The sequence below is a fragment of the Pongo pygmaeus genome, chromosome 11 (genome assembly GCF_028885625.2).
Source record: "Pongo pygmaeus isolate AG05252 chromosome 11, NHGRI_mPonPyg2-v2.0_pri, whole genome shotgun sequence".
NCBI classification, from domain to species: domain Eukaryota; kingdom Metazoa; phylum Chordata; class Mammalia; order Primates; family Hominidae; genus Pongo; species Pongo pygmaeus.
The window spans coordinates 37,416,349-37,442,281 of NC_072384.2; the positions used below are offsets into that span (position 1 = coordinate 37,416,349).

At 39.4% G+C, this 25,933-nt stretch overlaps 1 long non-coding RNA gene across 3 annotated transcripts in view; it reads left to right on the plus strand.

Annotated features, from left to right (window-relative positions):
* Positions 1-25,933, plus strand: part of LOC129031331 (uncharacterized) — a 101,162-nt gene that overhangs the window by 58,291 nt on the left and 16,938 nt on the right. For 2 of the 3 annotated variants that reach the window (XR_010122794.1, XR_008501013.2), the window contains 3 exons: positions 10,905-11,013; positions 17,641-17,686; positions 19,331-19,533. This is a non-coding gene — a long non-coding RNA (uncharacterized LOC129031331). Of the gene's footprint in view, positions 1-10,904; positions 11,014-17,640; positions 17,687-19,330; positions 19,534-22,912; positions 22,991-25,933 lie in introns of all 3 variants that reach the window. The other variant, XR_008501014.2, reaches the window with a different exon arrangement.

Below are 25,933 nucleotides of genomic sequence, written 5' to 3' on the forward strand. Positions count from 1 at the left end.
ATTGTTGTGGTGTGAGAACAGAGGAAAAACAGTTTGAGTTTTTTTCCCCCTATGACTGTTCTTTTGTATGAACTGCCTTTTCAGAAGCAATCCATTCATTCACGTTTTTCTGTCACTTCCGCAAGCAGTCCTTTGCCACTATGGGCTCAAGTTTCTGATAAAATTCTCAGAATCCAAGGGAATGTTAAAGTCTCTTTGAGGGGTTATTTCTTTAATTATGTTTTCCACCATAATATGAGCTCTATGTGTCTCTCATCTTGCTCTCGCGTAAAGCCTCTGTGAAACAAATCTGGAGTATGAGACTAGAATTCTTCAGGCTCAGCCCTTGACACACTTATCCCTTGGCGGATAGTTTTCAGAGACATGAGAAAGCCTGCTGTCATCAGGCCCTCAGCATGTTTGCAAAGTGAACATAGTTTTACCATATTCCATTACCTGGTACCTTTCTTTCCCAAGTGCCGTTTGCTGGCCAAAGCTCGCCACTTTGATAAATCCTAGATTATTTCAAGAATTTCATGCTTCAAAATGATCCCACTCCAAGTCTTTAGTAACCATTATTATTATTTCTTATCAATAATAATTACTATTGATCAAAAACAATCATGAAAGAAGCTGATCTCAGCTTCTTAGGAATAATAATACAATCGCATTATAGTAATTTATTTCTAAGTTAGAAATGATCGCTAAACCTAATAAATACAAGTTTTTATTGAGTTATATTGGGATAACTGTAGCTTTACATGGAGTCATAAGGAATAATACAGAGAGAGCTCATGTACCATTTACCCAGTCTTACCCTTACATTTTGTAATAGCAAAATCCACAATCAGAATATTGACGCCGATATAACTCACCAGTCTCAGAGTTCTCTAGTTTTACTTGTACACACTTGTGTGTGTGTGTATTTACTTCTATACAGTTTTATCACATATGCAGTATGTGTATACAGATTGGAAAAAGACAATCCCAAAAGGTTACACACTGTACAATTCTATTCATATTCTATTCATATAACATTTTTGAAATGACAAAGTTACAGAAATGGAGAACAGACAGTGGTTGCTGGGGTTTACAGATGGGGAAGGGGAAATAAGAAGATGTGGCTTTCCTTGAATACCCTTTTTCCACTCTATATAATTTTTGTGAGATTCATCCAAGTTGTTTATATCTGTGGTTCAGTGGGGTTTTTTTCCTTTTTTTTTTTTTTTCCCCTGACTAGTGTTCCATAGTATGGTTATGCCACAGTTTGTTTAACCATTCACCCATTGAAAAACATCTGGGCAGACTCCAGATTTTGGCTAATACAAATAAAATTCCTGTGAACATTCGTGTACAGGTTTTTGTGTGAACAAATGTTCTCATTTTTCTGGAATAAATACCCAGGAATGCAAACGATGGTACATACAGTAATTGCATACTTAGTTTTATAAGAAACTGCCTCTTTTCCAGAATGGCTGTGCCATTTCACATCTATACCAGCAATATATGAACAATCTAGTTTCTCTGCATCCTTGTCAGCATGTGGTATCATCACTATTTATTATTTTAGCCATTCTGGTAAGTGGATAATAATATTTCATTGTGGTTTTAATTTGCATTTCCCTAATGACTAATAATGTTGAACATTTTTGTGTGTACTTATTTGCCATTTGTATAGCTTCTTCAGTGAAGTCTCTTCATGTTTCCTACTCATTTTTTAATTGAATTATTTGGTTTTTACTGTTGAGTTTTCATGGCTTTTTATATAGCCTAAAAACTAGTCCTTTGTCATAATGAAATTCTGGGTTGAAAATTCTTTTCTTTAAGAATGTTGAATATTGGCCCCCACTCTCTTCTGGCTTGTAGAGTTTCTGCCAAGAGATCCGCTGTTAGTCTGATGGGCTTCCCTTTGTGGGTAACCCGACCTTTCTCTCTGGCTGCTCTTAACATTTTTTCCTTCATTTCAACTTTGGTGAACCTGACAATTACGTGTCTTGGAGTTGCTCTTCTCGAGGAGTATCTTTTTGGCGTTCTCTGTATTTCCTGAATCTGAATGTTGGCCTGCCTTGCTAGATTGGGGAAGTTCTCCTGGATAATATCCTGCAGAGTGTTTTCCAACTTGGTTCCATTCTCTCCGTCACTTTCAGGTACACCAATCAGACGTAGATTTGGTCTTTTCACATAGTCTCATATTTCTTGGAGGCTTTGTTCGTTTCTTTTTATTCTTTTTTCTCTAAACTTCCCTTCTCACTTCATTTCATTCATTTCATCTTCCATCACTGATACCCTTTCTTCTAGTTGATCGCATCGGCTCCTGAGGCTTCTGCATTCTTCACGTAGTTCTTGAGCCTTGGCTCTCAGCTCCATCAGCTCCTTTAAGCACTTCTCTGTATTGGTTATTCTAGTTATACATTCGTCTAAATTTTTTTCAAAGTTTTCAACTTCTTTGCCTTTGGTTTGAATTTCCTCCTGTAGCTCGGAGTAGTTTGATCGTCTGAAGCCTTCTTCTCTCAACTCATCAAAGTCATTCTCCGTCCAGCTTTGTTCCGTTGCTGGTGGGGAACTGCGTTCCTTTGGAGGAGGAGAGGCGCTCTGCTTTTTAGAGTTTCCAGTTTTTCTGCTCTGTTTTTTCCCCATCTTTATGGTTTTATCTACTTTTGGTCTTTGATGATGGTGACGTACAGATGGGTTTTTGGTGTGGATGTCCTTTCTGTTTGTTAGTTTTCCTTCTAACAGACAGGACCCTCAGCTGCAGGTCTGTTGGAGTTTGCTAGAGGTCCACTCCAGACCCTTTTTGCCTGTGTACCAGCAGCGGTGGCTGCAGAACAGCGGATTTTCGTGAACCGCGAATGCTGCTGTCTGATCGTTCCTCTGGAAGTTTTGTCTCAGAGGAGTACCCGGCCGTGTGAGGTGTCAGTCTGCCCCTACTGGGGGGTGCCTCCCAATTAGGCTGCTCGGGAGTCAGGGGTCAGGGACCCACTTGAGGAGGCAGTCTGCCCCTTCTCAGATCTCCAGCTGCGTGCTGGGAGAACCACTGCTCTCTTCAAAGCTGTCAGACAGGGACATTTAAGTCTGCAGAGGTTACTGCTGTCTTTTTGTTTGTCTGTGCCCTGCCCCCAGAGGTGCAGCCTACAGAGGCAGGCAGGCCTCCTTGAGCTGTGGTGGGCTCCACCCAGTTCGAGCTTCCTGGCTGCTTTGTTTACCTAAGCAAGCCTGGGCAATGGCGGGCGCCCCTCCCCCAGCCTTGCTGCCGACTTGCAGTTTGTTCTCAGACTGCTGTGCTAGCAATCAGCGAGACTCCGTAGGCGTAGGATTTTGCAATGGTTTTCCTTAGTCTGTAGCTTGTCTTTTTTGTTTCTTCATATGAGTTTTCACAGAGCAAAAGTTAATTTTGGTGATGTTCAATAATTTATCAATTATAATTTATAATTTATAAAAAAATAATTATCAATTTTTCCTTTCATGAATTGTGCTTTTTATGTCAAGCTACAAATATTTTAAAGAAGGTTTCATTAGTCAAAAACCAACTTTAGAAATTGATAAATTATAGTATATTCACACAATGGAATATTACACAGTAATGAGAACAATTAATTTCACAACAGGCAAAAGTATGAATGAGTCTCATAAATAGAATGTTGATCAAAGAAACCAGACACAAAAGAGTACATACTATACAATTCCATTTACATAATGTCTTAAAAGTATAAAATTATGATGCCAACTTTTAGAAGAGAGATTACCCTTTTGAGGTGAATAATGGGGTGCAAAGTAGCACGCGAGGGTGTCTGGAATGCTGAGGTTGCTCTATTTTCAATCTGGGTGAAAATTACGTGAGTGTAATCAGTTTATGCAAGTGCATCAAGCTAGACACTAATGATATGTATACTATATACAGATTGTATTTCAGTTTAAAAAATAAAACCACACAGAAAGTATCTTTTATAAGTAAGGGCAGTGCCATCCCCCACAAATAAAGAAGAGTGAGATCCCACACATGAGATACCTTCTGAAATTTTGCCTCCATCACTATTTGTTGCAAGAGCATCTCTAGCAAATATAAAATGATTCTACCTAAATATTGTTGAACTGTCCACAAGGCAGTTTGTTTTATTTGGGTTATGCAGTTTTAGCTCTAATTTGTGATGAGATTAAGAGAAACCTTAAGGTCGCCTAGCTGGAAGTCCAATACTCTGCAGACACATGCATTGTTTCTTTTGCAAAGCTCTTTGGCCCTTCAAGAGCTAATTTAAATAATCAATTTTATTGATGTATAATTTACATGTAATTAAATGCACCCATCCATTTTAAGTATATGGTTCAATGCATTTTGACAAATGTATACAATTGTGTAATCACCACAACCACAATCAAGATACAGAAAATTTTCATTACTCTTTCGTTACTCTTCAGAAGCTCCTTGTGTCTCAAGTCAATCCCCCCATCCACTTCCCCCCTGACCTCAGGCAACCATTGATATGCTTTCTGTTGCTATGGATTAGTTTCAATGCAGAACTATAGGTCTAGAATATCACACAAATTAAATCATGCACTGTGTCCTTTTATTTCTGGCTTCTTTCAGTCATTATCTATGTTTTTAATATCCATCCATGTTCTTGCCTTTCTTTTCTTTTTATTCTACTAAATTTCATTTTATGGACTTACCACCATTTTTTATGCATTCACTCGTTGATAGATATATGACTTGTTTCTATTTTTTTGTTTTGTTTTATTACTTAAGTAAATCTGTTATGAGCTTATATGTATAAATCTTTATGTGGATACATCAGGGTTCTTTGGCAAGAAGAAATAGAAAAGGAATATTCCAGGACCATAAGTTCAGATGCCAAAGGGAAGTGGCAGGTAACACAAATAAGTGAAGCAGATTAGGTATAAGATAAAAGGTATGATGAGGACTATAGCAACTTGCCACAAATCCAGTTTTTAACTCTTAACTTATGGAAATAATGTGAAGAAAGCTGAAGTGATTACACACAACCCCCTTCAAAACAAAAAGTACTATAGATCAACTAATTCTTTGGATCAGATAACAAGCAACTCTTTTCAGAACTTTTACATCCCACAGTATCATTAAGAAAGAATAATTAAGAAAATAGGACAGGCAAGATGGCTCACACCTGTAATCTCAACAATGTGGGAGGGTGAGGCAGAAAGATCACTTGAGGAGGCTGAGGCAAGAGGATCATTCAAGACAGGAGTTTGAGACCAGCCTAGGCAACATAGAGAGATCTACCTCTACAAAAAATAAAATAACCAAGTGTGTTGATGCATGCCTATAGCACCACTACTCCAGCTACTCCGCAGTCTGAGATGAGAGGATCACTTGAGCCCAGGAATTAGAGGTTGCAGTGAGCCACAATCACATGACTGCAGTCTGGCTTGAGTGACTATGAGCCCCGTCTCCAAAAAAAAAAAAAAAAAAAAAAAGAGAAAAAGAAACTTGGTTTTAGGCGGCTGTAGCTTTGAATTCATGATCTACAGCTACTAACTGTGTAAGCATGTTTCTTCACGTTTTTGAACCTTTTTTTCTTAACAAAGGAAGAATAATATTATTCACTTCATAGCACACAGTTTATAAAGCAGCATATCTGGAATTCTAAACATTCTAAAGTTATACCATAAACTACAATTTTATTGCTCATCTTCCACATTGCCAGGCCCTGAGTGAAGCCTCTTTACTCTCCTCATCTCATTCTATTAAATCCTCACAGCATTTGCTACACAAGAAACTGAGGCCAAAAGAGAGTGAAAGCCCTGTAATAGGAGCAGAAAACAAGAAGCACTTGTTCTGGCTGGATTTTTCCAGGCTTCCTCAAAATATATGAGACAACAGCATAATAATTTTTTTCTTCAACTTTTAAGTTTATGGGTACATGTGCAGGATGTGCAGGTTTATTACATAGGTAAATGTGTGCCATGGTGGTTTGCTGCGCAGATCATCCCACCGTCTATGTATTAAGCCCAGCATGCATTGGCTATTTTTCCTGATGCTCTCCCTTCCTGCAACCCCACCAACAGGCCCCAGTGTGTGTTGTTTCCCGCCATGTGTCCATGTGTTCTCATCATTCAGCCACCACTTATAAGTGAGAACATGTGGTGTTTGGTTTTCTGTCCCTGTGTTAGTTTGCTAAGGATAATGGCTTCCAGCTCCATCCATTTCCCTGCAAAGGACATAAACGTATTCCTTTTTATGGCTGCATAATATTCCATGGTGTATATGTACCACATTTTCTTTATCTAGTCTATCATTGATGGCCATTTAGGTTGATTCTGTGTCTTTGCTATTGTGAATAGTGCTGCAATGAATATATGTGTGCATGTATCTTTATAATAGAATGATTTATATTCCTTTGGGTATATACTCAGTAATGGGATTGGTGGGTCAAATGGTATTTCTACCTCTAGGTCTTTGAGGAATTGCCACACTCTCTTCCACAGTCATTGAACTAATTTACACTCCCATCAACAGTATAAAAGCGTTCCTTTTTCTCTGCAACCTCACCAGCATATGTAGTTTTTTGACTTTTTAATAATAGCCATTCTGACTGGCATGAGATGGTATCTCATTGTGGTTTTGATTTGCATTTTTCTAATGATAAGTAATGTTGAGCTTTTTTTCATATGTTTGTTGGCCGCATAAATGTCTTCTCTGAGAGTGTCTGTTCATGACTTTGGCCTACTTTTTAATGGGGCTGTTTGTTTTTTTTCTTGTAAATTTGTTTAAGTTCCTTGTAGACTCTGGATATTAGACCTTTGTCAGATGTATAGATTGCAAAAATTTTCTCCCATTTTATAGGCTGTGTGTTCACTCTGATAATAGTTTCTTTTGTTGTGTAGAAGGTCTTTAGTTTAATTAGACCCCATTTCTCAATTTTAAGCATAATAATTTTGATAGACCTTAGACCTTAGACATATCTCTACATTTGCCAAGGACTGGGTACATTTGCTGGTAAGCCCACTTCTTCGCAACTATTTCGGTTTCTGTCACTTGGCTGATACTCCGTAAAAGTTCCAGCAGGCAGAGCTTTTCTGAAAACTTCCCTTCGGCCAACTCTATACTGTCAAAAGTGAATCTCCTTCACTGGACTGTAAGCTATTTCCCCAGGACCTTGTACAGTGCCTGGCACATAGTAGGAAGAAATCATTTAGATGAAGCACAATTTGAACATAGTTCTCCTTACATTGAATTTAGCAACCAGAATCTTTAGATAAAGAAAAGTGTTCACTTCTCAATTCTATTTTGTATATCACTATAGTCTTTTTAGTATCTTTAGTAGCTGAAACAACCACTTGGGTGGTTTTAGATGACTTTGTGACCAAATATTAGTAACATCAACTCACTTATTTTTAAAATGATATTACTACCCCTCATTAGATCTCTGTTATTTCTTTGTTTATAAAATGAGGGTGTGGATCCAATGATTTATCAGATCCTTTGCATCTTAAATTCTCTATAATTCAAATAGCACCCACTGGTTCCTCTCATCTCTAATAATTCTGAGGTAACCTGGCATACTTTTCTTATGCAGTTTCCCTTAGACCAATGGACTAGCAACATCAACAACAACCAGAAACTTGTAAGAAGTACAAATTCTTAGAATTCACTCCATCCCCACAGTCTATTCTAAGGAGTGTTAAGTTTAAGAACTGGCCCCTGCTTCAAGAGATGACATCATTCCTCTCCCTTCAGTCTGAGTCCTTTTTTCAAACATCAACACTGGCTCCAACACTGCAGCAGCTGCCAGCAAACACTTCCCTGTGTTCTTCAGAGAGGAGAGCATCTGGAGAGTTCTTTACATTCTACTTGTCCTGCCTTTATGACCCAACACAATGTCTTTGTCAGCCTCATTAAAGAATTATAAGGTAATTTTACTTCCCCCCAAATACATAACCTCTTTCCAAAATGGAGTGTCAGTTGATAAGCAAAGGCTGCCTGGCTAAGGAAAAAATGGAGAGAGGGTGTTTGTTGTATGCATGTGTAGTGAAGGATCAAATCAGAGACTAAAAGTCAAACAAAGCTACTGTGCAGGCATCACATTCATGAAGAAGCTTAAATTTAGAACTTTGACATAATTTTTAAATCACTTTGTGTAAACTCACAGAAGTACACTGTCAAAATTGAAAGATGGCCATCATTTCTCTTGTGTCTCATACTGGATCACGCTGCCTGTGGTGTATTGTGAATTATTTAAAAAATTAAAATTTACCTCACAGACAACATAATTGTATTGCAGTGGGTTTTCATAAAGGTGTTTAATTTGTTAGTCTATTAAATCCTTGGGGCCCATTTTTGCAGTTATTCACTGTAATTGACCAGGATCCTCAATATATTGACTTGCCCTGTCCACTCTGAGGGCCTCTGGGGAGATACTTAGGATGCTCTATGTGTAAGGGCCCAACATTAGGCCCCAGATGGATACAATTCAACCTATGCTAATAACTTCCCCCATAAAACTAAACTCCATGAAGCATTCAAGGCACTTCCTAATTTTGTGTCTTATTTAATTCTCTTCAAAAGTCAACAAACATTCTCCAAATTCTCACTGTTGCCAGACCGTGTATTAATGCTGAGGAAACAAAAATGAAAATGACAGACTGTATTCTCAAAATGCTCACAGACTGCCAGGGAAAAAGACTTGACCAATAGGCACAATTTATTATAATAAATACCGTAAGGGTAGTATGTACACAATACAGAAATTCACTTTAATTAGGGAAGAGAAAGCTTGATGAAAAAGACACGCCCCAAGTAATGGTTCTGGCATGTTGCCATTACACTTTGAAGCACAGGGACAGTTCTGGCAGAGGCCAAGGTGTCTGAAATCAGAGCTATTGCAAGGAGCCACAGCAAGTAGCTGGGTTTTGCTGCAGGCTAAAGGGAGTGAAGGGGGAGTGGGAGCAGATGAGCCCATCTCTGCCTCATGGGTTTCTTAAATCTCTAAACTGCTCATTCACTCCAACACCTATTCCACAGTTGTTGAGAGCTTTATGGCCAAGAAAATCCAGGATACTGAACACAGGGACTTGTTAAGCTCCACCCTGCAGGTCTGCCGGGGCGCCCAGAAGCTGGCACCCAGGCTACTCAACAGCCTGTAGGCTGACACAAAGCTCCGAGTTCTCCTCCTTGGAAGGTGTAGAAGACCGAAAAATATTAAAAAAAAAAAAAAAAAAGGTTCTGTTAGTGCAAACAGATCCGTATATCAGCAGAGAGTTATCAAGGTTAATGAGAAAAATATCTCATCAGAACAACCCCAGTTGGAGGCACGGGCGCCGAGCTGCAGCCTCTCTAATCTAGGAGCGCTGGGTCTCCCGTGCAAAGTGATCCATCAAAGTCACTTGCTGGCCTTCCCGCCTTCCTCAGGAACATGGCCCCCTTCCTCTGGCTGGGAAGGAAAGCAGGCAGCAGTGAGAGGAAGGGTCCCTGCAGTGGGCAGCAGAGCAAAAGGGGACACCAGGTGCACAGAGAAGCAGAAAAGGAAACAGGGGCCGCGCCCCAAACCTCTTTCTGCCTGTGAAGAAGCCAAGAACTGAGGATGCCCAAGCAGGTGCCAGAGGAAGGAGAAAAATGTGTGCTTTACACACATACACCCGCACTCTTCAGCGCACCACACATACACACAACATGGGCATATACTGTACACTCACCCACCCCCCCGCGCGCGCACACACACACACACACTCTATAGCACACCACACATACACACAACATGGGTATAGACTATACACCCACACAAAGGTGGACGCAGTACACACATATGCACACACAGTCATGCTCTGCGTCCTGCTGTCATTTGTTTTTAATCTCTCATCCTTTATGGAAAATAACTCTTTAGCCAGACACATTTTCATAAACACTTGTCCTTATGGTTCCTTTAGCAAGAACATGGAATCTCCACCTGCTGCCCATCCTGAGGGAAGAGATTTTTTTTTGTTTGGTGGTGTTGGTTTAGTTTTGTTTTGTTCTGGGGAAGGCAGGAGGCAATAAACAAGTAGAGGGGAAGTCACAGCTTTTGCAGAACCATCCAACATTCAGCACAGTGTGCCAGACCCGGGGCCGTTCAAGGTTCCCACCTCCCTCATCGCCCACCTAGGTTCGCGTCCTTGCATTACCTCCTTCTGGGAACTGCAAGCCTATTACCAGCAGGGGCCATGCCCCCGACCCCGACCCCTTCTAGCCACGCCTCCCAGATACCAAGCCTCTTCCACTCATTCTCAAGCCCCACCTCTTGGAGGAAGCTTTTAGCCTTCAATGATCTTCCCCCACTCGGGTACCCTGTATTTAAGTTAGAGTAACTTCACGACTCTCCAGTAAAACACAGTTTAGCCCGTGATTTATATTGACTTAGATTCTCACTAGATTTCAAGGATGTCAGTCTTGACGTCTTGAGCCAGTTCGTAAGCGACTGCAGGACATAATCAGCTTTCCAACGCATTCTGGCATGCTCCTTCAATTCCTGGTGGAATGGGGAGGCAGGTTGGGATTCTAATCCTAAAGCACAGCCAATAGATTTTATTATACATACATATATATATATACACATACAGAGGCTTCATTTAAGAAGCTGCCTGTTTTTCTAAATATTCTGTTTCCATGCATTTGCTAAGAACTTTTGAAGATGGTTTAGACTTACAAATTGTTCTGCAAGCACAGAATATAGTTGTCATAATCTTCAGTGGTGAAGCCATTAGGAATGGGAGACAGAAGAAAAGTCTAGAAAGGATGAACCTTATACCTGAAGCTGAGAGACAAATATTCTCTTCAAAGTTTCTAGGTGACTTGGTAAAATTAAACAACTCCTAGAATTCCTAGGCAAATTAGCTGTCCAGTATGATCAAAACATAGTGCAATTTATCCATTCTTCAAGTATTTATGGATTGCTTGTTATCTATGTTTTGGACTCTAGGCACTGGACATATAACTCTGAACAAGATAATTATGGGACTTGAACTCTAGAATTGCAAATGCTGATCAACACTATGAAGGGACTGCAGCGTTGAGATGACAAGGGGGAGGTAAGTGGGGAATGGGGAAGGTGTGGTGAGAATTGATTTAGACAGAGTGACTGAAGAAGGTGAGGACATTCAAAGTAAGACCTAAAGAACAAGAAGCAGGCTGACCTCAGAGAGTAGAGAAAGGTGGTTTGTCAAGTGGAAGAGTTGTTTTATTCAGATCTGTAGCCACTTGTTATTCAGGGCAGATGCCTAAACAATGAGAATCCTAGGTCACAATTATAACAGCGAACTAGCATTTTTTGTTCATCTACAAAATGCCATCCTTAGACTATCACTCCAGGCAAGCTTATCACAAATGAGGATATGGAGACTCCTAGAGGTAAAGGGAGGTAGTGTAGATTCAGCCTGGGCCTAAAGGCCTCCAGAGTGTGTGTTTCTTGCTCCTTGCTAATCATACATAGGTAAGTGAGCATGGCTCAGGGCCACCTAACTCCAGACTCTGAAAAACTGTTCAATGGGTATGTCTTACTGATGCCATGTCTGCAAATCAGATCTTAAACACATCACAACTATTCTACTTGTAAAAATCAGAGATCACAACTATTCTACTTGTAAAAATCAGAGATATACATAAAGTAACTTTAGGAGTAGGAAAGGGTCAAAGAATTAAGCAAATAATCCAAGAAGTCCAGAATGGCTGCCTTGGAGCTTACTGCTATGTATTATGTATTAATGTTTACTGGAACCTGTCTTGATAGACAACAGACAGTCATTACTGGTTCTTGTCTTTTCTTCCTTCATTCCACAGACATTTTTTGAGAACGTGTTATATGCCAGACACCATGGTAGGAGTTCAGGATACAGATAAATACCATGTTGACATGCTAGAATTTACCAATATTATTTTGTTGAACAGAGAAGACACATAAGAAAGGGTGAGATAGAAGTCACCGAAGGATTCTGTAGGGCATCCAGTGCAGCCTGGGAGGAGGAAGTGTTAGGGAGAGTGTCAGTGAAGGCTCCTTGGAGCAGGGGATGTCTGAGCTGAATCTCTGAAGCATCAGTATGAATTAGTTAGGTGAGAGCTAGAGGTGATGAGGATAGTCCAGAAAGAAATAGCATTGAACATTATGGCAATTGCTAGGTGGCCAATATGACTGCCCCTACAGTGTGGGGCATGAGGATAAACACAACAGCTGCAGTTTGAAACCTAACCAAAGACCAGGACACGAAAAGCTTTCTGTCCTGCCGTAACAAGTTTGAGCTGTACTGAGGACGAAGGACAATCACTGCAACTAGACAAGCATTGTTTTTACAGTACTCCCTCTGACAGCTGTGTGAAGAATGAATTCGAGGGAGGCCAGGTTAGAGGCAGGATGGGGATGAGGTGCCTGCTGTGTGCCAGGCACTGTCCTAGCCACAGAACTCTCACTGTGAACAAGACCAAGATGGAGCAAACCACGTACTTAGAGAGACAAAGTTTCCCTGACAGACCACCTTTGATCTTCATGACCAGGAATGGGCTCTCTGTGCTGCCCAGCAATCAGGCTGCATGGCCATTCACTCCTCCACCTTCCAGATATTTATCACCCCTCTTCTTCCCTCAAACTGCCTCTTCCTCCCCAACCTCATACTTAGTGGTTGACCTTGCTTCCTACTTTACTGAGGAAATGGAAGCAACCAGAGGGAACCTCCACAGACCCTCAACACCACATCTACCACTTTCAGAGCCTGCATGTCCTGGACCCCCTACCTGACATCAGCAGTGAGCTTCCTGTGCACCTGCTAAAAGCGTCTCTCCACGTGGGCACTAGATGCCATTCCCTCTTGCCTGCTCCAAGCAATTCTCCCTGCCTCTTGCAAGACATTTTTCTTTTCCCATGGATCATTCCCATCAGCATACACATATGCTCTCATTCTTCCCATCCTAAAAATCTTTCTCTTGACTCGTTTTCCCCACCAGCTACCGTCATGTTTTTCTGTTCCCTTTGTTGGACATCTCACAAGAGTTGTCCATACTCACTGCCCCAATTTTTCTTCTCCCATTTATTTTTGTAAATCTACTTTCATCATGCTTTAGGCCCCACTGTTCCACAGAAATTATTCATCTAAATCCAGCGGACAATTCTTAGTCCTCATGTTAAGTGACCTATTTATCATCAACATAATACAGTTGCATAAATCCTCTTCTTAAATATCTTTTCTTGATCTTGGTTCCAAGGCACACATTCTCTTTATCTATCTTTGCTTTATCTATCTATGCTTTTCTCTATCTCACTGGTCATTGCTTTTCTGTTTTTGAGAGAATTTCAGATTTTTTCCACAACTCTCTATGTTAGAAAGCCTTAGGGTACCACTCTTGAATCTCTTCTCTCTCTATAGTTGTAACATCTATATGTCAACACCTCAAATATGTGTGTGTGTGTATATATATACACACACACATATATACATGAATAAAAATCTCACCCATTCCTTCAAATTCCAGCCTCACATATGCAACTTCTTCCTTAATGCCGCCTCCGCTAGAACATCTAATAGAAACCTCAAACTTCACATGTCCAAAACTGAACTCCTGGTCTTACCTTACAAAACCTGCTCTATTGGCAGCCTTGTCCATCTCCAGGGATAGCAACTTCACTGCTTCTAGTTGTTCAGACCAAAACTCTTGGGGACCACCTTAGCTTACCTCTGTCTTATATGCCCCACATTCAATTCTTAAGCAAATCCTATTCTACTGTCATGAGGTAGCTAAACTTCCTCTACTTCTGGCCGCCTTCACTGCTGCTACTTGACCAGAGAGCCATCATCACCTATTTCAAAAGCCTTCTGACAGGTATCTCTGCTTTCATTCTTACTCCCTAAAAATCTGTACTCATCAGTAGAACAATCCTCTTGAAACATGAATATCACTCTTTGCTTAAAAAAAAAAAAAAAACCCTCAGTAACAGCAAAGGTGCCTGAAATACCTACCTTGCCTTCCCCTTCACCTTTTAAACCTCAATCTACTTTCTCTCCTTTGCTCACTCTGCTTCTGCCATTCCAGCCTTCTTACTGGTTAGTGGGTGTTCAAACTCTTCAGGTATACTTTCTCCTTAGGTTCTTTCTATTGAGTGTTTCTGTTTTTCTTCCAAATTTCTCCTCTCTATATTCCCCCACCTCATATAAGTCTTTGCCCAAATGTCACCTTTTTTTGGAAAGGCCTACTTTGAGCATCCTATCTTAAATGGTAACCCCTGACCCCACCAACTGTCGTGGTTCTCCTTACCCTGTTCTATTCCATAGCATTTGCCACATTTTAATTTACAACGTAATAAGGTATTCGCTTATTATATTTTATGTTTGTTATTGCTCTCTGCCAACTAGTATATAGGCTCCTCAAGAGGAGAGAGTAGAGAACCTCAAGAACACATTTGGTTCCCCTATGTGTCTCATCTACCTAAAACAGAGTCTGCCATACAATAGCATTTAATGAATATTTGCTGACTGAACAAATTTCAGGTAACAAGTCTTAAGAAGAAACTTAAGAACGTGGGCCAAATACAGGACAGTGTCAATGCAGAAAAGGGACGAGATATAAGAGATTTAAAAAGGTAAAATTAAAATATCTCTTTGAGTGGATTCAGTGACAGAAGACAGGAGTAAAGGGTCATTTTGGGGAAGTGTGTCTGCTTAAGCCTAGATAAGCAGGCAGGTAACACAGTTTAAGGAAGATGTGGGGAAAACAGCTTAGATGAGATCAAGAATTTCTACATTGGTGTTTGGGGTGCAGCAAGGATGGGAGGCTGCAAAGATAATTTGGTAAGTGTTAAGACCAGAGTGGCTAGGAAAAAAAAAAAAAAAAAAAAAAAACTTTAAGGAGACCCTTAGGAAGGCACCTGTTTTCTGTGACAAAGGAAGAAATGCATTGAAAGGCAATCATTGGGTGTGAAGCAGAATGCTGGGCAGAGAGAGGTCTTGAGGAAATTAATGTAGGCATGGGGAAAGATAAGATGCTGATGGGAAAGTTCAGGCTTATGTACAGCATCAGGCGCTCAGCAGAGGTTGAAGGTCCTGTATTAGTGATAATTCCTGGGGCGCCTTTCAATGGCAGGCTGGGAGAGAAGCAGAGAAAGCAAATAGCTGAGCTCTTCCAGCATCAGATTTCTGTAAGGAGAGGACTTCAGAAGGCTAACGGGCAAAAGAGGTGAAAAGGAGTGGGATGTTTGAATGTGGGTCATGATACGTTGGTTGAATAGGAAAGAACTGATCCTAAACTTTCGAAATTTATTTTTCCTCTTCTTCTTGTAGTCAGTTAAACTTTAGCAAACAAAAAGCAGTTAGCAAAACACAACAAAGGCACAACAGGGAGCCTGGCTTATTTTTTCTGTAGGTATTCAAATTTACCTATCTCAAAATACATAACTAAAAAGCACTTTAGATGTTTTCTTAACACTGAACTATGAATAGTTATAAAACATCATAAATATTCGTTTACATTGCAATCTGCTCACAGAAAAGAGATGAATTTAGTTGCAATAAAATTAAATCGACCAAGCATTGAAATCTAATGGGAATCTTTTGTTCATTTATGTTGCATTGCTAAGGATTCAGGCTCATATTTACTCTTTCACAATAAATATTTCATTTTTTCTTAAATTTATGATCAGTTGAGTTGCATTTATTATTAGCCTCACATGACTGATAAGACTCTGGACAGCATTGTTTATTTGCCTTTTATTGTTAAACTTTCTATTGTTAATTTTTATAACTTGTACAAAGTGTGGAACAATTTTTGATATTTTTGATTTATATGGGATGTCAATCTTCTGGAACTGTTTCTGAGTTTCTCATTCCATTACATATAAGGTAGTATGATAAAGGAAAAACTAGAATTCTAAAACTGAGCTTCACAGCGACTATACCTGAAATTTCTTAAAATGTTAGTTAAAACAAAAGTGCTATCGGCAAAAGCTAGTCAGCCTCCCTCCCTATCTAATGAATGGAATCACTGAAGGAACAAATGTATTTTTGTATCACATAGTTATCATATAAATCTGCTTTATATCATGATCTTGCTCTAGTTGATGCTATGGTATTCCTCACCATTCTGTCCACATAAATACTACTTATTTGAGCAACTGGTCAGTTTAAGTTCCACTCCCTCTGATTGCCTTCCAGTAGAATATACACCAATCACATATTATGAGCTATTCTAGACCCACACAGCTCAGAATGATCTGAACTCAGCATTCTTCAATTTCTTCTCACACTATTCTCTCCCTTAGACACCATGATCCAATCTCACTGGCTTTCTTATTAGCTCTTTTCTGCCTCAGGGCCTTTCTTACCTGCTCTCTCCTTTGACAGAAACCCTCTTTCTCAGATCTTCCCATGGCTGCCTTCTCACCATTTAAAACTCTGCTCAAGTGTCACCTCCTCCTGGAAGTCTTCCCTGGCTACTCCAATAAAGGTCCTGTTCCTGTCACTCCACAAATGCTGATTCTCTAACAAGCCACTCTATTTTCTTCTTGGCATTTATCAAGTCTGGAAATTATATTGTTTATTTTTGTATTTGCTTTTGGTCTATCTTCTTTCATCCTTAGTGTTATATTCCAAAAGAAGCAAAACATCTCATTCTTCTTCACCAGAGTATTCTTGTGGCCAGAGAAGACCCTACCACATATTAGCTACTCAAAAAACACATTACCTTATATTTAATGGTACGAGGAACTCAGGAACAGTTCCAGAAAATTGACATACCCTATAATTATTTTATGTAGCTCTTTGCCCATGGCATTAAACTTAGGGAAAAAGTTAGGGGCTAGGATGAGAAAACATCAGCTTTGAATCTATTTCTTTATCAACTCAAGAAGACAAGTAGGTAATGCTTCCCCTTCCTACCAAATAAGGATTAAATGAGTGATGAATGAGGAAGTGCCCTGAATATACAAACTGTGATTTAATATGATCATTTGGTGGGTAAACTCTTATTATGCCTTGCTATCTCATGTTGTATCATGCTTTATTTCTATTTGAGACTTTATGAGAACTTTTGCATATTATCAAATATTCTTTGCAAACACGATTTAGTGACTATGTAAAATCCTTTTAAATGTATGGATGTATAATTTTAAATCTTCCATAATATAATAAATTGATCATTTATCTGATTATTGTTTCAGGATGGGTCTCTGAGAATTAATACATAAAAAGATAAATTCTATGCTACTCTGAATAAAATGACAGACTGGTAACATCTTCCCATTATTGGATGAGAAATTTTTTTCCCTTAGCACTCTTAAGGGTGGGAAATAATTTTCTATAGTTGTTTAATGTGCATTTCTTGGATTATAAATGAAACTGAGCATTTTTATATATTTATTGAATATTTGTATTTCTTTTTCAAAGAATTGCTTGCTGTGACATTTTAACCATTTTTCTCTTGGGTTTAAGGACTTTTTTCATTTAATCAATTTGTGTGAGCATATTATAGATTGATAGCTTCTATTATTTGTCATGAATGTTTCAAATACTTTCCTAATGCGCCATTTATCTTTAAATGTTATATATGACACAGAATTTTCCATTTTTAAGCATATTTATTGGTGACTTTTCTGGCTGTGATTCTCTTTGTTGCTGTTATGCTTAGACAGTCCTTCCTTATTTTTAGATCAAATAATTATTGATATTCTTTTTTCCCCCCAGTTCTGATAGGATTTCATTAACTTCTAATTTGCCTGAATGTTTTTCGGTAGGTAAAGCGGAAATTTTACTTGTTCCCCACTCCTATATCTAACTAAAACATTGTGTGCTCATGTTTGCTTTCATCCTCCATGTACTAAATATTCCATAGGCAGTGCTGCTTGTTCTATTCTGATATACTGGTTGAATCTAGCACCAACACCATTCTGTTTAAGATTATTAGATAAACTACTACATGGTTTGTCATCAAAGTGAGATCCCCATTTTTAAGTGAGCTCTTTTTCTTTTTAAAAACTGTATTGGCTATCTCTACATGTTTACTCATTCAGATGAAATTTAGACTATTTAAGTTATAACAGGTTAACAATTTTTTATTGAAATTATATGAAACCTACAAATTTATTTGGTAGAATTTTATACTTTTACAATTTCAGTCTTCGGTTACAAGTCAAGAACCTATGTTTCTCTATTTCAAAAAATAAATAGAGAAAAATGCACACTATCACTATCATCTAGAATCATATCATTAAATATTTTAATAGGTAAAGTATCAAGCAGCAGTCATTCTGTTGACTTAAGGTATGGTATATTGAAAAATCCATTGTAAAAATGCACACGATTATTATCTAATACTGTATCATTAAGTATTTTAGTAGGTAAAGAATCAAAGAACTGATAATGAGTGAGCAAGATCAGACCAATAATAATGCAGGTGTGTTAGAGGACAAGGCCAGTCCTAATATCCCTGTGCTAACCATGGTTCTGAGGTGATGTGGGTCTAAAACCAATGTATTAAGCAAATAGTTGTCAGAAATAGAGGCTAGGGCCCCAGTCAAAACCAGAAATATAGTTGTTAGTCACTGGACAGAAGTGTTGAGCAGAAGCATTAGCCAATAAAAAATGAAAGACTCAATATAAGATATTATGGCAATTTCAAAAGAATTCAAGACAGAGAAAGAAGGTAATAAGGTGGCATAGAAGTTAAGCTACCAGTCAAAAAGTTTTTTAAAAAGGAATTACCATAATGGAAATAACAAAATAGTCCCAGAAAGGAGGACACTACTTGCAGTCCTTGGAATCCTAGCCAAACATCATGAACTTTTCTATTCACTAATTCCAGGCTCAAAGATTAGCCTTTGGCTGCCGAAGTCACTCTCTTCCTCTCATCATTCTGAATACAGTGAAAGCAGAGCAGGATGGTGATTAGGGCTATGGTCCTGGATAGTCAGTGAATACTGTGAAGGTACTGTGAATCTTGTCATAAGCACCAAGAGAGAGAAGGGAGTGGCCAAAAAACAAGTTTGAGAGGGTCTACCTATCACAGATTTCATGCGCTTACAAATTTGTGAATGGTGTATGAGTGAAATGAGAGATAGGACAATTTGAAAAATTGGCCTTTCTACCGTATAACATTCTATTAAAACACTTCACATTTAAATTGTGTGTTATAATCACAGAGTGTTTCCAGAACCACAAAACCATGATATCCTAAATGCCCTGCAGAATTCTGAGGGTTAGCCTAGGAAGTAATAATTAATTCCATTTTCTCATTAACAAAAACAAGGCAGTAAGAGGTTTAATGACTTATCCAAAGGAGCAAAGCTAGTGAGGTGAAGAGATCCTGAATCCAGTTTTCTGCACAGTACATCTAATTCCATCTCCACAGTGTTTCCATTTCTGTTGCTTTTTTCAGCCAAAACCATGGTTCTCAAACTTGTCTACACCTTGAAATCACCTAGAGAGTTTTAATGCTGATGCCCCGGTTCTGCTCCTAGAGACTCAGATTTAATTGGCATGACATGCAACCTAGATTGGATTTTCTGAAAGCTGCAAGATGATTCTAATGGAGCAAAGTTCGACAACCACAGTCACCAAACAAATGCTTCCTTCACAAAGGTAACTGAGGATTTAGTAATTCCCATATCAACCAACATATGCCATTCCAAATCAACTGGTGGGATTGGCAGGGGTGGGTGATCTGACTTAGAGAGATAACTCTGTTAAGTAAGTACAGGGTTAATAAGAGTTAACTGGTAGGTAAAAGCAGATTTATGGAGATTGAGTATTCAGAGTAAGAGTCAGGGTAAAAGAGCTAAAAAAATTGAAGAGATAAACCGGGAATAGAAATAAAGGTTGGCATGTGGATGCATGATGAGTAGATAGGGCATGGTACTACCTGCAGAAGGGCATTTATGTAAACTTGCATGTGCCCTCAAAGCCAGTCAGGTTAAGTGAACCAACTGTGCATGGAGAGCAAGGACAGAACCAGAGAAAAATGTCCAAAGCATTGGTGAGAAGTCTTCAGCCAAAGGCAGAACTGGCATTTTCAGGTACTCACATACAGAGTGAACATTGAGCTCTCTGCAAACAGGGAGCCTTCTGCCCTTCTCCCCACCCCCAACTCTTCTCACTTTAAAGTGAATCAGTATCAGAGAAGTCAGATATTTGAATGAATGCATTCAGAAAAGCACTTTTTAGTACTAGATTGGAGCTCGAAATACTCTTTTGCCCACATTTAAAAAAGAATAATATAAACACAGTGCTAGAGAAATAAATGTTGAAATAGCCTTATAGAAGTATGTCTTAGTTTGATGGATAAAGGAAATGTGGCACATATGCACCATGGAATACTATGCAGCCATAAAAAAGGAACAAGATCATGTCCTTTCCAGGAACACTGATGGAACTGAAAGCCATTATCCTCAGCAAACTAATGCAGAAACAGAAAATCAAACACTGCATGTTCTCACTTACAAGTGGGAGCTGAATGATAAAAACACATGGACACATGGCGGGGAGCAACACACAATGGGGCCTGCCAGTGTGGGGAGGAAGAGCAACAGGAAGAATAGTTAATGGATGCTGGGCTTAATACCTAGGTGATGAGGCTGGGCTTGGTGGCTCATGCCTGTAATCCCAGCACTTTGGGAGGCCAAGGTGAGTGGATCACTTGAGGTCAAGAGTTCAAGACCAGCCTGGCCAACATATTGAAACCTGGGTGTGGTTGTGTGCCCCTATAATCCCAGCTACTTAGGAGGCTGAGGTAGAATTGCTTGAACCTGGGAGGCGGAGGTTGCAGTGAGCCAAGATTGTGCCACTGCACTCCAGCCTGGGTGACAGAGTGAGAGGCTGTCTCAAAAAAAAAAAAAAAAAAAAAAAAGAAGAAAGAAAAGAATAGAAAAAAAAAACACCTAGGTGATGGGATGATCTGTGCAGCAAATCCCCATGGCAAAATGGCAAACGTTTAACTGTGTAACAAACCTGCACATCCTGTACATGTACCTCTGAACTTAAAATGAAAATTGAAGATAAAGGAAGAAAATAAAAGAAATATATCTTAGTTTGTTAGAGCTGGTATGTCAACATATAAGCTGAATAGGTGGCCTGTAAACAACAGAAATTTATTTCTCACAATTCTGGAGGCTGGAAAGTCCAAGATCAAGGCACCAGCAGATTTGGTGTCTGGTGAGGACCCACTTCCTGATTTATAAAAACTGCACTTTCTAGCTATGTCCTTCCTCACATGGTAGAAGGAGCCTGGTAGCTCTGTGGATCCCTTTATAAGGGCAATAATCCTACTCGTGAGGGCTTTACCCTCATGACCTAATCACTTCCCAAAGGCCCCACCTCCTAACACCATCGCCCTGGGGGTTAGAATTTTAACATGAATTTGGGGGTACACAAACATTCAGACTATAACAGAATTATGTTTCAGGAACAAAGGAATCATGAACTGAAAACCAACTGCCATATTTAACACTAACTCTATGGAGATGGCATTATAAGTTTCAAACTAACTTTCAAATAAACTTTTGGTTCCATTGCCACGACTTTGTTAAGAACAGGGTCTGTGTCTTACTCATCATTGTACCACTTGGGCTTTGCAGAGAGCATACTTAAGTTGAATTGTTCGAAGGTGGACTTGTTTATAAGTTGTGACTGCCTCTTCTTAACACAGGAATAAGTAATGCCCCTCTCAAATATTTTCATGCACCTTTTTCCCCTCTCTTATTTTGAAATAAAGTAAATTGAAGACTAATTGTTTTATTCATCAAATATAAGTTCTAGGACTGGAAGGCAAGTCTAAAGACCTCTTGCTTTCTTGGCATTATAATTTCTGGATGGGAGGAGGTTTCCATCCATCTTCAGTCCAAGGCACCCACAGGCAATATTCTGAGGCTCCTTCTATTTAATGTATTGGTTCTTGTACTGGTTTTATCTAGGACATAGTGCCCTTCATCCAATTTCTCTCTTTCCTTTTTCCTCACCCTGTTTTATCGAGGTGCAGCCCTTTTTATCTGCTCGCAAAAGGGAACTCCTAAGTGTTGGTTTGTGATCAAGAAGCAGCAAAGCTGTCATCTTTCTAAATATATTTTTATATTTTGCTTGGGGTTGTCACTATAAATAAGAAGAAGTATTGCTGATAGGGCTTTTCATGTGTGTACTCTCTTTCTTTCTCCATCCTCATTCACTTCATCATCCTTAGGCCCCCAGAGCTGTGTCACCACCCTGAAACAAATGGGGGAAAGCCACCAATTACATTAAAATGCAGTATAAATAGAGGGAACAGGCAATGTTTAATGTGGATTTCCGGAACAACTGTTCACATTCTGGGGGCTGGTCAAGCAAAGGGAACAGATAAAGAAGCCCTTGGCTGTCATTTCGCTTGAACTATTGTGAGGATCTCAGGGCCTAGGGAAAGAATCCTCCTGAGTCTTCTCCCTTTCATAATAGTTTCATTTTTGTCCTTGTCATTCATTTGCAAGAATACAGAGACTGACGTAGGCATCTCTGGAATAGTCTTAGGAAAATTATTCTGGGAACAGGATCAATGAAGAGGATTGTGAAAATGAACATGGAGACTTGAATCCCCTGTGCCTTTCTAGAAACGGAAGGACAGAAAAATATAGCAATAGTCTTATGCAAAAATTATCATACACATGCCAACCTCTTAAAACAGACAATGCCACCAAGCGTCAAGGTGACCTTAGAACCTAAGAATGTGGAAAGAAGAAGTCACACATTTGGCAGGCTACCCTAGACCCATGTGGAGCAGAGGTGGTAAATCTGTCACATGTTGCAATCTCCCTTGTCATGTCTGTGGTAGATATTGTTAATGAATCACAACTTTCTCTCCCCCTCAGTCCAATTTAGCTTTAAAATCTATTTTAACACAATATGCCAGATACATTGCCCATCAAATGCCACCAGCATTCCAGAAGAAATCTATCTGCTATCCATGATCAAGGCTATTGCAAAACTTCTATTAATTCAGGTCAGAGGAAGTGTGATCTCGGCTTGATTCAAGCCAGCAAGCTACCTGCCTTCTGAATCTGAGCCTTCTGCTTCTGCTGTAAGTAGTCACACTCCTTACCATGATGGCCCATCATGGCTCTTTTCTTTCTCTCACCGTCACATCCTTTTAACTTGCTTTCTACTCTTCCCTGTTACCTTCTGCCTCCACAGTATCCAGACAAGATTCAGGGGGGCTGCTCTGTTGAGAAGGGGAATGGAATGGATTTGAAGATGATGTTGAGGGAGAGGTACAGGTTATCTCTTAGGTGGAATAAGGGAGGAACAGAGAATGGTTGCATGTTCTATGCTTCTAACACAGTTGCATATGTTCTTTATTGTACTCAAATTGCACGTGTTCACCCTCATCCCACATAAGAAGCTCAGGGTCATCTTTGAGACTCAGCTATCTCTAGCTACACCCAAGTGTGCAGTGTGCCTTTAAATGTTCCATTCTGCTAATGGAGATATGCAAGAAAAGTCCCCAGATACCCCAGTTACCATTCTGCTCAGCTGTTATGATATCCATTCCTCATTTTTAGGTTATCTGTGGAAATCAAAAAACTAATAACAGCCATTCTAATGACATCTACAAATACTTTGCCCACAAATAATAAACTGCGAGGTACTACAAAGATAACAATTGAGCTTCACCATTTTTAGATAAAGCCTGCAAACCTGCCTTGATATCCATTATAACCATAATGCTGACTTATACATAATTTTTAGATATGCTTTATGGTGTATTCTACCTCCTCTAATTCAAAGAACACCACAAAAGTTTGATCACAGTGTCTGAAAACTGATCTCTGAAGGCTAGGTCTAATCAAATTATATTTGTCTACACTAATGCAAATAAATTTTAGCATTGATCATTTAAAATAAAGTTTAATTATGATAAAAAAAGCTCTCTGAGTCATACTTATTGTCATAGAGGATATTGTATTTATTGAACTACTAAAATAAGCTTATTACCCCAAAACCCATCCAGACACTGGGGGACAAAGAGTGCTAGCAGCTTACAAGTGCTTGAGGGATGTTTTCTAAGATTTTTGATTTTCAGAAGATTCTTTCCTTCAAATGTGATTTTAAAAATAAAGATAATTGAGAATAGGAGAAATAGAAGAAAGTGGTTCAATCTCCAGATCAGGCATATGACTCAGGGTAAGTGGGGTTGGCAACTATTTTCAGCTGTTAGGAGTTCTGAAATTCTTGCCTATTTCAAACCTGCCTCTCAAATTTCCCACTCATTCAAGACAACTGTCTTTTCCGGGAGGAGGCACTCATTAAACAGTCATTGTTTTATTATCTCTTGATGAATGGCAAGGTTGGAGGGAATGGGACTTCTGTCAGGTAAACCTTCATAAGGGGGAAGCATCAGACCCTTGGGCTGTGGCCTCTAACCAGCTTTGTAGATACTTTAGGGACATCTTGAAGTCATGTGAACCCATTTTTCCTTGAAAAATTTTATGTTACCAGAACATTTTCACAAGCCAGATTTCTAGCTTAGCCACATCCTCTGTGGAAGTTCAGCTCCTCACCTCATCACTTCCCCACTAACATCCTCCCCCAGTCACTAAGTGCTAAGCTAGATCCTACACACAGCCTCCACCAGTGCCTAGTTTTACTTTGAAGCTACCTTCACCCATCTCCTTTTTCCTCAAGGTCTTGAACAGGCAGCGGTCTTTTCCTATTTCATAGCTCATAATCCTTGCTGCGATGCTCACTACACTGCCATCTCCTAGTAAAAGAACATCCTCTCAGCATTCTTCAAGCAACAGTGACTGATGCCACTTGAAGGCAATGACATGAAGCCCATCAGATTCCAAAATTTTTAAAAAAGAAAAATCTGGTTTTTAGTTAGCCAGAGGGAAAGCATTAACAGTATAGCTGTGCCTTGAGCTATATGCAGCAGGACAGAGACTCTTAGCAGACTTAACTGACTTACAAACACAAATGAAAAACATTTCGAAAATTTCAGAAACACTGGTGGCATAGAGGGAGTGCAAGACCCTGAAGAGAATATGCTGAGGTCCTGAAGTGTGCAGGTGGGGCTTAATGAGCTAGGTAAGGCTTAATGTTCATTTGACCTCACTGGCACTGGGCTACTGATGCCTAGGAATCTTGGGTTTACCACAACTACGTGACTTCCCTGGGTATAGAATCTAGTTTTCTTCTTGAAAAATATGAGATTACTCATGAGCTCCTGAAATCACTTTAATTTCTACAGTGTCCACAAGAAAAGAATATTGACAAAAGGTATTCTAGGTTTATTTTAATAAGTGAACTAATTCAATAATTAGTCTCCGAGAACCTCTGTGAGCCTGAATCCTGCTTTTGTTTGGCTTCATAAAAGATAGGTAGGTGGCCGGGTGTGGTGGCTCATGCCTGTAATCTCAGCACTTTGGGAGGCCTAGGTAGGCAGATCACAAGGTCAGGAGTTCAAGACCATCCTTGCCAACATAGTGAAACCCCATCTCTACTAAAAATACAAAAATTAGCCTGGTGTGGTGGCACGCGCCTGTAGTCCCAGCTACTTGTGAGGCTGAGGCAGGAGAATCGGTGGAACCTGGGAGGCAGAGGTTGCAGTGAGCCCAGATTGCATGCCACTGCACTCCAGCTTGGGTGCAGTGAGATGAAGATCAAGACTTCATCTCAAAAAAAAAAAAAAAAAAAAAAAAAAACAGAAAAAAACATAGGTAGATTTCTATATCTGCTTCTGGGCTCAATCTGCTGTATGTTGTTTTACAAAAATATGTGAAGGAAATGTGGCCTCAGACCAATATGTAGATGGAAAAGTAAGAAGAACTCTAATAGACTTTTCAGATGAATGTAGATATTCTTTTTTGATAGTACACCAAAACTCAACAAGTAGTAGTGTCTTACAAGTTAGTTGTGTGTGGAATCTGAAACCATATCAATAAGCTTTTCTTACTCTGTTATATCACAATCCATTAGCCCATTTTTTACTTTGAATGTATCTTTTAACTAAGCATGCCTCCGT